Source organism: Cottoperca gobio, unplaced genomic scaffold (genome assembly GCF_900634415.1).
Source record: "Cottoperca gobio unplaced genomic scaffold, fCotGob3.1 fCotGob3_124arrow_ctg1, whole genome shotgun sequence".
Lineage (NCBI taxonomy): Eukaryota > Metazoa > Chordata > Actinopteri > Perciformes > Bovichtidae > Cottoperca > Cottoperca gobio.
This window is the reverse complement of record NW_021166794.1, coordinates 423,663-439,962: the sequence shown is the minus strand read 5'-3', so window position 1 is coordinate 439,962 and position 16,300 is coordinate 423,663. Positions and strand designations below refer to the sequence as shown.

The window sequence follows — 16,300 nt, the reverse complement described above, 5'->3', positions numbered from 1 at the left end:
ATAGAGAATTGTTGGAATAAAATGATATCTCTGATGCTAAATTGACTAAATCTCTTCATCGTCATTGCATGGAGTGCCGCAGGGCTCCAGTCTAGGACCAATTTAATTTTCCCTTTATTCACTACCAAATATCCACTGTCACTCCCAAACACTCCATATTTAACCCTGTTGTTACTTTATTATTAAACCCTTTAATTATTAAACCCTTTAATAATGTTGTTTATTCCACTTATGTTGTGCCTTGCCCTGTGTGGGTCTTTTCTCCTGATTCTAGCTATAAAGGTGATAAAATGTTCTCCTGCTTTCACCCACATACTTACGTCTTCCCAAAATTCCCCTTCCCAATTATTTTTTCTTGTATTTAATTTTCTTAATCTACTGTATAACTACACTTTAATTAATTAATTTTATTTATTATTATTATTATCATTATAGATATCAATCTTTTTTCTTTCTTTTTTCTAGACATTGAGATTGTGTGTTGGGATGGGAGAGATATACAGTAGCCAATTTAAAGTAGTTTGATACGTATCTTTTTGTTACTTTTTCTGAACAGTGATTACAGTAAGGCATCATAATTAAATAAATAAAGTATTTAGAAAAAAAAAACTGTTCTAAAATCAAACTTCTTCTGTGCTGTTAATGATCCTGTTACCCCCCTTCTCTTTCTTCTTCTCTCATTTCTCATATTTACTCCTCAGAGAGCATTTCATTCTGCTACGCTTCACTGCCCAGCAGAAAACGGCTGGTGTGTTAATGCATGAATGTGTGTGTTCGTTTGAGTGATAATTAGTGTGTTTTTGTAAACCCACATAAAAGCATGTAGATAGATGGATGTCAAACATAATTTACTCTTCTTTTGGTAACATGTTGTGTAGCGCATGTTTAACTACTCCTCTGCTATGTGCAGGTGCTGTAATACATTTTCCTTATAGCAGCTTTGGGCTCCATAATGGACTGAGATGACAAGAAACCACTTAACCGAGGGAGAGATACCATAGAGAACGCAAAGACAGATATAAACATATAATGGTGGGCGTCCCGGTAGCTCAGCCGGTAGCACAGGCATATACAAAGGTTGAGTCCTAGCCACAGCGACCTCTGGTTCGAATCCGACCGGTGGTCATTTGCTGTATAGCCACAGCGACCTCTGGTTCGAATCCGACCGGTGGTCATTTGCTGTATATCGTTCCCCTTATCTCTCTCCCCCTTTCATGATCTACACTTCTCTCTCTGTCATTAAAGGCATAAAAAGCCCAAAAATATAACTTAAAAGAATAAAATAAACATATAATGGTGGGGAGAAAAATGAGAAAGGCTCTCTGCACATGAAGAGTATAATTGCTTTGCGCTGGCATCAGCCATTTGCATTGAACACAGTATTCCCAGCAAACATGGGTCGGAAACAAACATATAGACTCCGTTATTTCCAAACCAGTTCTAGTTTTGGTTTGAAGGCGCGGAGACCAGGGGGAGTTTACCCAAAGTTCCTTTAATCAAATTTAGACACATCTTCTGGACATACCAGATATAAATTTGGAGTCGATTTACCAAAACCAACATCATTTATGCTCTTAAATGGCATCAAACATGACATGTCTACCACCGTAGAAATGGAAGTTATGACATTAATTATTACTGCTGAAACATATGTCAGATATATCATTCGGAAACCAAACCTCAGTAAATAAACATGTTATAAAAGCCATGCAATGCCTGAAATTATGCTTTTTATATGAGTTACACCATACCGCTGATTATATGTAGAGCTTTAGGCTAATTTGAGACTTTCTGTCCAAACTGAAGGAAAGACACTGAGTCCATATGAAGAAAGAGAAATTAGTCAATAACTATAAATAAATAAATAAATAATTATCTAACTATTCCTCACACATATCATATGTCACAATGATGTCTAACAGAACTGCCATGGATGTCCAATAAGATTAGAGTCATTCTCTATAGAAGTGGCTCTTTGATGCATCTTGTCCCCTCTCTGTCTCCCTTTTCTGTTTAGCGTTGGCTGTACTAACCAATAAAGTCAAAGAAAGGCTTGAAAATATCATTTTAAAACTGTATTCAGCTCATTCTTCATTTCCTAATGTCGGTAATCCTTTGTAATTAATACTCTGAAGTGCTGATGCTCTTTAAACACTGTGCTTGTTGTTCCGTAGCGACACGCATTTGTTAAAGATGAAAGAGACAGAGAGGACAGAGAAGGCAAATGCAGCCGACATAGAAAACAAAACAAGGATTTATCGAACTGAAAATCTTAAAAATGCTGCCAGCTCTACCGTGGTTTCCCTTTTGTCTGGAAATAGCAGACTGTAATTACATCCTGCAATTGCTCTCCTCTTCCATTGTTTCCCTTCAATCAACCTTTCCAGTTTTCATCACCATCTCTCTAAGCTCCCAACTGTGATTGCAAAATAAGACCACGAGGTCGCCAGTGGGAAGTCAAATGAAGGACAGTGAAATGTCACATCTCCATAGAAAAGAAAGTGCTGGCGCTGTTTGCAAAAATGTGTACATACATTTTAAAGATAACATTTGGATTTTTTGCAAAGCGTTCCAATGTTTCATAAAAAAGCTGCACACAATTTCAGTGTCGATAGCCTCTTGTCACTTCAAAGCTGCAATCCTTTTCTGCACCCCAGCAGAACAGAGTGTGTTCTCGCCTTTGCCTGTCAGATTTTCCTCCACCTGCCTACACCAGCCATTCACTACCTCATCACCCCTAGAGCATATCTGCCCGGTAACCTGAATGATGTACCACAATGCGCTCTGTTACAGGCAAGTTCAGTTTAGCCTTTAGTCTCTAGTTCCCAATGTCCCCACAAGGCCTTAAAACCTGAACCCTCAGGTACTTGACTGATGCCACCTGGTAAATGTTTGAGTGTGAGAGGGCTTGAAATCACGTTAGCTTGAAAACGCCAAAACATGCGTTAACTCTTGATTTACAAAACGAGAGGTAATTGTCAAAAAATCCATTCACTCATTCCTATGATTTCATGTGTCTTTTATGGACCATCCGTCCTCATACTTTTTATGCCTCTGGGCTTCCCCTGGTAACCTTGTGTTTAATGTCACAAAGCTATGGATTGTGGGTAATTCCAATATAACATCTGCTAAAGAGCCCACAAGCACTTGACAAATTGACAGTGGGACAGCTCTAAGCCCTCATGGACTTTGTGGGTACGCGCCACGAGTCTCGACATTTGGATTGGCCCAAGTTGGACAGAGCCAGGCTTGACAAAGCCTAAAGGGCCGTCCACAACAAGAATGATAACCATAACTATAAAAATATCATTTTAAAAATAATTTTAACACAAGAGGATGGCGGAGTCCACTCTACAATTATAACAACAGTTGTGAACAATATTGTTGGGACCGCTTTCAGAGCGATTTGATGATTTTTTAGCTGAATTCGAACTGACACAACTGCTAACTGAAGGTTTCCCCCCGGAGCTACCGCCTGCTCTCCTCCTGGCCAAGTAGCTCGTCTCTTATCTGCTGGGAGTGAGGCGAAGGAGCTGAATGTCATCGTCTTCCTTCCCAATAAAACATTTACAACCTGCATTTTTCACATCCATGTTTAGTAAAGAGCAGTTTTCTTCTTTCGCGCCTTTTGCTGACGCATTGCTGCGTTTCTTGGTACATTAATGACGCCTGTAGATATAGAGGTTATTGGTAGCAAAGGTAATCATGGTGCCCATGTGCACATAAATGTGAATACATGACAAACAAAACGGGGACCCACGCCCCAAATCACACTAATAGTGATCAAACATTATTCAATCCGGACGTATTCTTTAGACAGATGTTGCCTGTTTGCTGTAAACAAAAAAAAATATATTAATTTCTTCTTCCGATGGGAGCTACACAGAAATGACAGAGACTGCTTTGGATTTACAAAACCATCGACTGGATAATTGTTTTCATTTCACAGTGTTAGATGTGCAAATAACAATTATCAAGAGCCCAGCTCTACCAAATGATGACAAGGACCTCAAGAGACATGTGAGGACAGACATCTCATTATCCTTATCCAACCAGGAGAGATGGTGATAGGGAGAAAATGGAAAAGAATCATGAGAGACTTTCACACTTCTCCTCTTTGGTTCTGTCAGTCATTCTGTAGCTATTTATGTGCAGTAAACAAATCAGCCAGTTCCTCTCAAATAGAGAACACAATGGCCATTAAGGGTTAAGATGCCATGCCATGCCATTGTTCCAAAGGCACATTATTCAGAAACCCCAATAGTCCAAAAAATGTCCCATTGTGCCGAAAGCCCATCTGTCCAATAGCCTGTTATCTTGAAAAGAACGCCCAGTGTCTCAAAGACCATTGATGCGAAAATACACACTCCCCCTGCAACAACCATGGCTGATTAGTAGAATGCAGAATTACATCATTGGTCCGATGACGTCATTCTGCATACTTATTAGCCATGTGCTTATGTTTGTTGGGAGGGAGAATGTGTATTTTTCGGAGGAATGGGCCTTTGGAACAATGGGCATTCGTTTTCAGTAACAACTGGCTGTCGGACAAATGGGTTTCTGTACAATAGGAAGTCGCCTGTTAAGAAACATTTGCATGCACAAAGTCCTGAGTTGGATTTGGAATTGAGCTGGTATTGTTTTAATCTTGTGGGTCTGTGTGTGTGTCTGCGGAAAGAATTGTGTGACCGTGATAGCCATGGACAACCTTCCACAGAAACACAGATCAGTATAGAAATAACCCCATACAGTAACCCACAGTATCCCCTATGCAGGTGTGTGTCCTTATACTCTCATTGATATCCTATTCATTATGTTCAATTTTTTTTTTATTCATTTCATTGAGACACCAAGCATTCCTGAAATGCACCACAATCCATTAAAAATATTACTGTGAGTTTCTACCCCCTGAGAGCTTTGAGTACAACATGAGTGAAGTTTCCTGCATCAAGGGAAACGTACCTTTACACTTTGCAACATCAGATGACATTAGACTAGACTCATTCTGTTCCACATATCATGTTTTATCCGAGACTTTATATCTTTCAAAATTTCACACAAGTTTTGTTTTGAAGCACTAAATTCAATCATGCTCATGTATACTAAGTGCATACCTCTCTTTATTATCACTCCTACCTTCTTACTCCTGCTTGCATTGTCTTCTTTGTCTTCCTTCCTTACGTCGGTTACAGATTCACACTCTTGAACTTATCATTCATCATTCAATTGAAAGAGCGAGGCAGTGACAGGCAGACCAAAGAAAGCAATTTTCCACTTATATGGAAGAAATCGATGAGAAAGAGAACATTAAATGACATAAGGAAAGTATTGCAAGGCATAGGAAGAGTACTGTAGCACTTTCCCATTTTTAATCGAGTGATAATACTCAAATACTGACGGAATTTGAAAAGTCTAAACTACAGTTCCTTTAAATATCATTGAACACATCTAAATAAAATAAATATAATCTTAAATATACTCCTCTTGTATAAATGTTGTATTATATATCAACAATAGATTAAAAATGTTGTGTGGAATGTAAAAGGAGGGACTCACAAAGACAAACAATGAAGAGTTATCACCACTTTAGATGAATAAGGAGCCGGATTAATATAATATGAAAAACACATTTCATTTTCATTGCATCGGCCATTATAAAGGCAGCTGGCTGTCACTTTCCTTAATGTTATTCTTCAGTGTCAGAAAGTAGTTCCTGCCGCTTTGTTTCTTTATCTCGGTTGTTAAACTGATCTTAAATGTAATTCCGGTCGCCCGTAAAAAAGGTCTTGAAATGTTTTTTTAAATTTCGTCTCCCTGCAGAAGCTGCCCTCCAATTTCCGGAGCCTCTTTTCCCTGCTGAGCGTCTAGACAGCAGTGGACCTCGCAGACAATTACTGTTGTCACAGAAACCAATATCACACATCAGCAGCCTTCTCCATATGTGGTAATGTGTGTGTGTGTGTTTGGATGAGTGAGAAGTGGCATATGGTATTTTCAGTGTTGGGCAAGTTCCTATCAAAATGTTATATATTACATATTACTAGTTTCTTTCATTTTGGAAATATAAGTTGCTTTAAAAATGACTGTATGTTAGAGTGGACGTTACCGCTCACCAAAATAATTGCAGAAGTGATGACGAGGCATTATAAAATGGGTAATCAAAGCACAGAAGTTGATTGCAGTTCATTTCTAATCCAGTGGTGGGTGATATTGTCTACCCCTGTAGTGGACGGTTAACACTTTATATTAAAAGTGCCGCCTGTTATTAACAATAGTGTGATGATATATACTGTATATGTGACTTTTGTAATGCAAGGACACATTAACTCTGAGGTGTGTGATTCAATCTCAAAGTGCTGGTTTGCACTTCTGTACTTTGTGGAAACATGTCCGTAAATCTCTGTTTTAAAAATGCGATTGTGCTTCCGTTTGGGAATAAGAACCGGGTGTTAAATGACACATGAAAAGCTTAAAATGTCCTTATAAATGGCTGTTTATACTCCTTCCCATGAGATCATGTTGTGCCGGTTCAATTCCCCGACGGAATAGGTGCAGAGGAACGGATTGTGGACTGGTAGCTGGAGAGGTGGCAGTTCTGCCGAGAAGCAACCGAACCCCTCACTGCTCGTCGTGCTGTGGTGCAGCAACCCATTATTCTGACATCTCCCCACATTTGATCCTTGTGTGTATGTCAAGGAAAAGAAAAAGGGGACAAATTATGTATTATTATTTATATTATTATTATTATTATTATTATTATTATTATTAATAATAATAATAATAATAATCCAAATAAGAATTATTAGTAATTATTGTAATTGCATTATTATCATAAATATAATAATGGTATTATTATAATATTTGTATTATTATTATATTTGCTATTATTATTATTATTATTATTATTATTATTATTATTATTATTATTATTGCTCCATCTGTCCGCCCATCTGTCTTTATTCCCTCTCCTTCTGATTGCAGTGGAGCCTTAGTGGTCGGGGGCCTTAATCAAGTTGGGACGATCTTCCCATCTTTTCTTTCTTCTTTTTTTACAGAACACTTACATTCTCTGTTATCTTGTGCTTCATACTGCTGACCCACCATCTGCTTCTCTCCTGCATTTGGAGCGAGGCTCTCCTCCCACCATTGGCCACCTGAATGCAAGCACAGATAAGACAACATTAGTATAATAGGGAGACCTCCCCAGTGAGGGCTGACTCCCAGATTATAACCTTGCTGCTGGCCCAGCTGCATTGTGGGAGAAGCATCAGACAGAAAGGTGATACTGATATTCATGTATTGAGGTTTTTGCTGAAATCAGAGCAAAAGAGGATTTTTTTAACCACAACCAGCATCATTTAAACTCAGCATTAATGAAGCTCTCTGAAACAACATGTACATGTGTTAATCCTCCACTCTTCTGCTGATAATAGCACAATTCTAGCATTATAGTATGATTATAATCCAAAAATTGCTACAGAGGCGTGATTGACACTGAGTTTGATATTTATAATGTGTATTGATTTCAGGACATGGCAGCATGTGGCGTACACTCATATAAACCAAAATTCAATAACATATGCTTCTGTACAGCCTCCCATAAAAGCTAATGTAATCAAGTTCTAGTCTTTCCAAGTAACTCAGGACTGCGTAGAAATCACATTTGAGACAGCAGTAACAGGAGGAAGTTATATACTCTGACAAATGACAGTCATCAGGTATCAGAGGATCAGTGGTGATATGATGCTCTCTGTCAGCACTGTCTTACTGTTTCCTCATGTACAGTAGTATCTTCTGATAGAGTTTCAGCTACTACTCGCCTGATACCGTATGTCCCACTGGGTTCCATTTGGAGAGAAAACTGATTCCATGTGCAGCCAAAGCTTTTAGACATTAGCTTACAGTTTTAACTGACTCTCTACAAGTATTTCAAGTGTGTGTGTGTGTGTGTGTGTGTGTGTGTGTGTGTGTGTGTGTGTGTGTGTGTGTGTGTGTGCAGTACTGGGTTTACTCAGTGTGCCAGCAACAGCTCTGTTGTTGTTGAGAGGTAAGCAGACAAAGGCCAAATTATTTTAGGAAGTGCTTTAGTTGATCCTCGCTGGCAACAAATTGAATGTTAAAGAAAAAAAAAGATATGTTTTTATTTTGAAGAGCAGCAGAAGTGCAATTCAGCTGATTTTCTTGAGTCAGAGACTCGCAGCCAATGTGACATTAAATTGAGTCAAATGTTACCATCATTTGACAGGTGGTTGCTGTTGATTCAGTAGATACTTCCATCTGCTGTGTGTCTCGTGGGATATATAAATGAAAGATGATTAAAACAGCACATGGTTTAGATCTAAAAGGTTTTATTTTGAATGATCTTTAGGAGATCTGATGTTTGTTTTATACTGCTAATGTTAAACGTCCTATTTAGCAATTTCTGTAAACACCTATATTGGTTTATAGCTGTGTGATTGGATTACAAAGCCACCCACACTCTGAGTGCCGAGCATTCATTACTTTATGAGATCGGTATTATGGGATTGCAGCTTTATTAGAGAGCACACACAGCAGAGAGGACTGGGAGTAGACTCCAAAATATACTTTCCTGCTGCAGCAGTGGAGTTTAGTTATAACAAGTCAAATTATAAATTAAAGACCTTCTTTTATATCATTGTTTTATATTGAAACGTTTGCTTTAAAGATTAGTTTTCCTGATTCAGGTGCAGCGATCTGCTCATGCAGTCTTTTTTGACACGGAAATGCTCATTTGACTAAAATGTCCTTCGAAGACCACTCATCCTGTCAACCTCACACTTGGTGTATTGCTTAGGACCCACGAAAGTGCAGTGTCGAGTGTGAACTCTTGAGATCTACGGGACATATCTATGAGTAGTGTGTCAGGCACTGTAAAGGGACCACTAAAAACTGTTGCAAAACCAAAAGGCATGCTGGGTACAGCTCTCTCTCCACCCCTTGCTACAATATTAACTTATACCATTGACTGTATACAAGAAGTGGCATAGTTGGTTTGTGGACTACGGGTTTAGATTAGATTCAACTTTATCGTCATTGTGCAGACACAAATGTTGCAAACACATTGTGAGAGGCTTAAATTGTAAGATGAAAACACAAAGAGCACCCAGAACGGACAACGCCATGGCAGCGACCTGTCAATCACAAGGTAGCCCCACCCTTAAAGCATGTCGTCTCTTTTAATCTGAATGGGAGCGTCTTTACAAAATGAACATCATGCTGTATTGAAGAACACTGAGAGGTATTATAAAGTCTTTACTGAGCTAATGAATGGTGAAGCTTCTTCCTTTCTGAAGTAGGAAAATCTCCCAAAGGAGCAACAGAGTTAATATTTTATAGCTTGTTGAAACATGTGTTCTCATAAAGTCTAACAACTAAGGTGCATTTTGTAGATACATTATAAAACCCTTCAGTCTATTGGGAAAACTAAAACTAAACTGACTGTGTGGAGGCATCGACCTGCATTCTATATTAGTACAGACAAATGTGTGACTGCTTCAGAGAAACAACTTCTAGAAGTGTGTGTGAGAATGTTTTAGGTGCCTTTTGCATTCAAATGGAAGAAAATTAAATCTTCATTTATTACCACAGTTTCGACTTATTCAGTGGAAACGTCAACATCTACTAAATTGATTGGCACAACATTATGTGCAGACAGGCATGTGTCCCAGACAATGGACCCCCTGACTCCTCATCTAGTCACTATCATCAGGTCCATCCATCCATCCATCGTCTACCACTTATCCGGGGTTGGGTCGCGGGGGCAGCAGCTCCAGTAAGGAACCCCAAACTTCCCTTCTCCGGGCCACATCCTCCAGCTCCAACTGGGGGATCCCGAGGCGTTCCAAGGCCAGTGAGGAGATATAATCTCTCCACCGAGTCCTGGGTCTTCCCCGTGGTCTCCTCCCAGCTGGACGTGCCTGGAACACCTCCCTAGGGAAGTGCCAAGGTGGCATCCTTACTGGATGCCCAAACCACTTCAACTGGCTCCTTCTAACGCAAAGGAGCAGCGGCTCTACACCGAGTCTCTCCCGGATGGCTGAGCTTCTCACCCTCTAAGGGAGACGCCAGCCACCCACCTGAGAAAACCCATTTCTGCCGCTTGTAACCGCGATCTCGTTCTTTCGGTCATGACCCAGCCTTCATGACCATAGGTGAGGGTAGGAACGAAGATCGACCGGTAGATTGAGAGCTTTGCCTTCTGGCTCAGCTCTCTTTTCGTCACAACGGTGCGGTAAAGCGATTGCAATACCGCCCCCCACTGCTCTGATTTTCCGGCCAATCTCTTGCTCCATCGTCCCCTCACTCGCGAACAAGACCCCGAGGTACTTGAACTCCTTCACTTGGGGAAAGGGCTCATTCCCTACTCGGAGTAGGCAATCCACAGGTTTCCTGCTGAGAGCCATGGCCTCAAATTTTGAGGTGCTGATCCTCATCCCAACCGCTTCACACTCGGCCGATCCAGTGACTGCTGAAGGTCACAGACCGATGATGCCATCAGAACCACATCATCTGCAAAGAGCAGCGATGAGATCCTCAGGCCACTGAACTGCAACCCCTCTCCTCCACGACTACGCTTCAATATCCTGTCCATGAAAATCACAAACAGGGTTGGTGATAAAGTGCAGCCCTGGCGGAGGCCAACATTCACTGGGAACGAGTCCGACTTACTGCCGAGTATCCAGACACAACACTCCCTTTGGACGTACAGGGATTGGATGGCCTTCAGAAGTGACCCCCTCACTCCATACTCCCGCAGCACCTCCCACAGTATCACCCGGGGGACCCGGTCATACGCTTTCTCCAGATCCACAAAACACATGTAGACCGGATGGCCGTAGTCCCAGGATCCTTGCGAGAGTGAAGAGTTAGCCCATTGTTCCACGACCAGGACGGAATCCGCACTGTTCCTCTTCAATCAGAGGTTCAACTATTGGCCGAACCCTCCTTTCCAGCACCTTGGAGTAGACTTTACCAGGGAGGCTGAGAAGTGTGATACCCCTGTAGTTGGCACACACTCTCTGGTACCCCTTTTAGAATAAGGGAACCACTACCCCGGTCTACCACCCCCTAGGCACTGTTCCAGACTTCCACGCAATGTTGACGAGGCGTGTCCACCAAGACAGCCCCTCAACACCCAAAGCCTTCAGAATTTCTGGACAGATCTCATCAACCCCTGCGGCTTTGCCACTGTGGAGTTGTTTAACTACCTCAGTGACCTCCAACAGGGAATTTGACGATGGTCCCCCATCAGCTTCCAGCTCTGCCTCTACCATAGAGGGCATGTTAGTCGGATTCAGGAGTTCCTCAAAGGTTTCCTTCCACCGCTCGATAACCTTCTCAGTCGAAGTCAGCAGGGTCCCACCCTTGCTGTACACAACTTGGATGGTTCCCCGCTTCCGCCTCCTGAGGTGCTGGAAGATTTTCCAGAAACACCTTGGTGCCGACCGGAAGTCCTTCTCCATAGCTTCTCCGAACTTCTCCCACACCTGCTGCTTTACCTCTGCCATGGCAACTGTTTCCGGAGTCCTCCCGGATAACAAAACCCGGAAGGACTCCTTCTTCAGTCGGACGGCTTCCCTGACCAGCGGGGTCACCACCACCACGGTATTCGAGAGTTACCGCCCCTTGAGGAACCTAAGACCTTGAGACCACAGCTCCTCACCGCAGCTTCAGCAATAGCCGTTTTGAACATTGCCCACTCAGGTTCAATGCCCCCAACCTCCACAGGGATGTCCTCACAGAGCCACTTTCAGTCTTGTTAAGACATTGTTGTCTTTGGATCTCCCTGCAGTTGAAGGTGCACACATTAAGACAGGAGCTAAAGAAAATAAGTTTCAATTATATAAGAAACAGCCAGAACCTATTTTGAAAAGAAATACATGAGGCTCCGCAAGGACGTTCTGTTTTGCTCTGTGAGACCAACAACACAATGTTGATGCTTCACTGTGCAGGGCCATGTGACAGACAAGTGTTATGTCCTCTGATCACATGGCTACCATGACCTAGGACCATGGCCTTCACAGAGATAGTAAGATAGATAAATAAAGAGATGAACCAAAAGAAGTCCAGTCAATTAAACGTATAGCCCAATATCACAAATTACAACTTTCCCTCAAGAGGCGTTACAATCTGTACAACACATGTCTTTCCTTTGACTCTTGATTCAGAAAAAAATCCCCCAAAAAACCTTTAAAGTGGAAACAAACTGGTAGAAACCTCGAAAAGAGCTTCTCCCAGGACAGACAGGCAATAGATGTTGATGTACAGAATAAACCAACAGAGTAAAATCACAGTACAAAATTACAGATGGATTGGAAACACAGTATGGAAAATATAGATCTGGGAGGATGTCCAGGCGCTTCCAGGTGTCTCCTAACATTTAGAACTTAAGCCACAAAAACCTGTCAACATTTAAATATATATATATATATATTATTTTTTTAATGTAATTTATTTATTTTTTATTATTATTAGTTTTTTTTATTTAAAATAAATACAACAAAAATATAACAAATATATATAATGTGTATATATATGTGTGTGTATATATATACTGTATATATATATAATTTATACATACAAATCTTAATGTTAAAGTTATATTGTGTTTTGTATTAATATTGTGTACTTTTCTTGATGCTTTGCCAACACGGTTTCCTGAAACGTTCATGCCAATAAAGCACATTTTGAATTGAATTAAATTAAATGTAATTGAATTAAGGGAGAGAGAAAGTGAGAGAGAGTCACAAAGGTTTTTCAAAGTTCACAGTATTAAACATGGACGGCAGTGCAAGGTTTAATAGATTCATTAAGATTGAGATCGACCCGCCTGAAGGATGACGGTAACAGGTACAACGCCTGAAGTAATAATAAGCAACTAACTAAATGTTCAGGAGAAAATATAATATTTAAAATTGGATTTAAAGGCCACAGACTGTCGGATATCAGCAAGGAGATTGAACCAGAGGACATGTTACCTGCGGACTTCTTTTTAACTCTGGGGACAGACGGGATTCCTGTGTTCTGAGAGGGAGATGCGTTTACAATCCAGCAGCCAATATAAAGACCGCAAAGGATAAGATTGAAACAGGGACAATTAGGAAAGTCGTCATTTCTCAAAACTCAAAATCTCAAGTTTTGAGTTTCTGCAGTAGAGATCAGGATAAAATCAGTACAGAGTTTTATTTTTTTTATATTTGTGCAAAACTCCATTTTGGATTTTGGTTCTGTTGCATCTGGGTAAAGGTATCAACAGATGGGAGAATTCAACTCTTAAATTTTATTCACAATACATTCATTCGTCCCTCAATTTGAGGCAAGTTGTCAACACATATAAACATAAAAACAATATAAAACTACAAATATAATAATGTAATAATAAAGATAAGATAATAAAATAACTATTTGTGTTTTGAACAGGCAATCTAAAACACATTTGTAAAGTTGTCATAGAGGACACTGCTAGGTCACTGACAACCTTATATTCCTTTATGAGGACTTCTGGGAGGTAAACAGGTCAGCATATACACAAAGAAATTATAATTTCAAGGCAGGAGGTTGTAGTTTGTAGCTTGTTCCTTTTAAAACACGTATTTTTTTTATTCTTCAGTCGTGTATTCACAGGAAGTTTGTTTATATTTGTGTGAAAAGCCAATAAAGAAAATGTGTATCATTATTCATTATTAGTGCACTTCTGGATTGAAGCCGCCATGATGATGCTTCACAGCGGATCAGCAGAGTTGAAGTGCTGAAACGCAGTATGTGACATCACCGTGACGTTCCCTAATCTTAGTTTACGCATGTTTTCCCATGAAGCACTTCTGATTTTGGTTCTCGACTGGGAAGAGCTTTTAAAGTCGCTGAAGAGACTGACACATTCATTCTGAAGTCTCTTGAGGAATAAGTTCTGGAGGAAATACAAGGACAATTAGATCGCATGCTTCTTCAATACTTAAAGATCTTCACTCACAAACACTTCACATCTCTCAGCCTTTTTATGCACTCAACTTATTTCTATTTCCAAAAGTGGTTTTCTTTCAAACCTGTTTTTTTTCTGTTAATGTTCCTCTTGTTATGAAAGACAGTCCATGTCTATAAACGTGTTCAGCAGCAGTTTACACACATTAAAATAAGATGTCATTTTGGACTTCAACTCCAACATGTATCTGGTATTTAAAAGAATATTTGCTTATATGCTTTATTGTCAAGAAAACAAGTATTTCCGTATTCCTTTAATATGTTGTAAATGTGTAACATATAATACTTATTGTTCATTATTACCGATACGAGCAGTTTTGGTCAAATGTAATTTCGTTTTTATTTTTTTATTTTTCTATTTTCAGCATTTCGTTTTGTTCTGTAGCACTTTGGCTTTAATGAAAACAAATAAAAAATGATTTATTTTTCATTATTAATTGAAGCGTGATTAAGCAGAGCAATGGGGGGGGGGGGGGAGATTCAGTGAAACACTTTTTAAATGATGTTGAAGAGGAGAAGAGGGCCTCTCTTTCTCTTCCTCTCTTTACTGCACGTTTCCAACCGCACCGAGCCACAAAGAGAAGACCTTGATAATAATGCATAATAAACAATGGAACAAGAACTAAGTGGGAGCCAAGATCAACTGCATTGTTTAGCTTCTTCAAGTAAGACATCATGTTCCTTCTTTCCACCGTTATCTGCGTTTTTGTTTCTCGTTTTTTTCTCTCAGGCAGAATATCAATACAAGAGACGGATGGAGGAAGAGGGTACTGGAGCGCTGGACAAATAATTGCTTTGTACAAAGCGGAGGAGGATGAAGAGCTGAGTGGACCAGAGATGGATGAGTCGTCCTGCTCATCTGTATTGCTCTCAGTAATTGGAAATCTTTTCTTTTTTTTTTTCTCCTCCTTTCATTTTTTCATGATTATGTCATACCACAAATTTGCAACTAAGCTTGGAAACAGCTCGTCGGGCCCCCCCGGCAATCAATGCGGCGTGATGGGTCCTCGCTCGCCCCTGTTCACTGCACAGCAAACGTGCCCGACGAAGCCGAAATGACTCAAAAATGAGGTGAAATCGTTCACTGGTGTCCAGCTATAGGTGGGAAGATTGATACCACTCACTGTGTGTGTGGGTGTGGGTGTGTGTGTGTGTGTGCATATGTGCATAGGTACATATGACTATTTTGCACATTTCTGGTACCGACCACTATTGCACAGCTCCTCCACTTTTAATTAAGATATCCTGTACATATTTTTTATTACATCTGCACTTTTTTCTATATTTATATTTCTTGTACACAATTTTTTTATTTGTATTTTATAGAAGTTTTCTTTTTAGTAATATTTCTGTATTTGCTCTTATTTTTTATTTCTCCTACTGTGTTTATGTTTGCACCATTATATACCAAAGCAAATTGCTTGTATGTGAAAACCTGCTTGTCAATAAACCAAATTCTGATTCTGATTCTGATTCTGATCATTTATAACAATCTGAAAAGGACGTTTTCTGAGGTGAACTGAATAAGTTAATTTGTAAATTACCGTCCCAGTGGTCCTCACGGCCCTGTTTCACTATGTATTATGTTATTTTGATAATTGCCTATTTCTAGTACTTTGGATCTTCTTAACAAAATTAAACATAAAAACATTTTCTTTTTCTGATACATCATAATTTGTAAAGTTTTCCGCCCTTTTATAGAAATATATATAGAACTACGTTCGGGGACCGTCTGACTGACCTCGTCTTTGAGCGTGTTGACACGCGTGAATGAACACGAACCTTCGAACAGAATGGTTTTCATCAGGCAGGGGTAACATGTGGGAGTTCTTTTAATCCGATAGATGAAAAGCAGCGTCACAATATGCAGGTTGAATAGAAACGAACCGCCGAGCTTTCAATTCAACCTTTTTTCATGCAGGTATTCATCTGACATGCATTCTTGTACGGGTTTCAATAATGAGAGACGTAGCTGTGAAGCTCAGGCTAAAAGAGACGCACCAAGACGTACATGGCCAGAGACACATTGAAGCAGCGACTCCCAAATGAAGTCGGTAGATTTAAAACACAATTTACAATCTAATAAGTTAAGTTTAATGATAGAATCTCGGTTCAAACATGCAGTTATGTCGCTTCCTTTTGTATCTGTAAAGAAAACAGAGTTGTGAGCGATATTGGGGATATTCTCTAAAATCACACAAATTCATTTTACTCTAGTTTTGTTTCCATTTTACATTCTTCAATCAGCTGACATGTGATCACGCAGAAAATAAAAAAAAGTATTGATGCCAGCGAGAGTCAG

The 16,300-nt window shown here is 39.9% G+C and overlaps 1 pseudogene; it reads left to right on the top strand.

The window, feature by feature from the left end:
- The window catches only part of LOC115004523 (uncharacterized), a 67,982-nt pseudogene extending 53,194 nt beyond the window's left edge, over positions 1-14,788 (top strand).
- Positions 14,789-16,300: the final 1,512 nt, after the last annotated feature.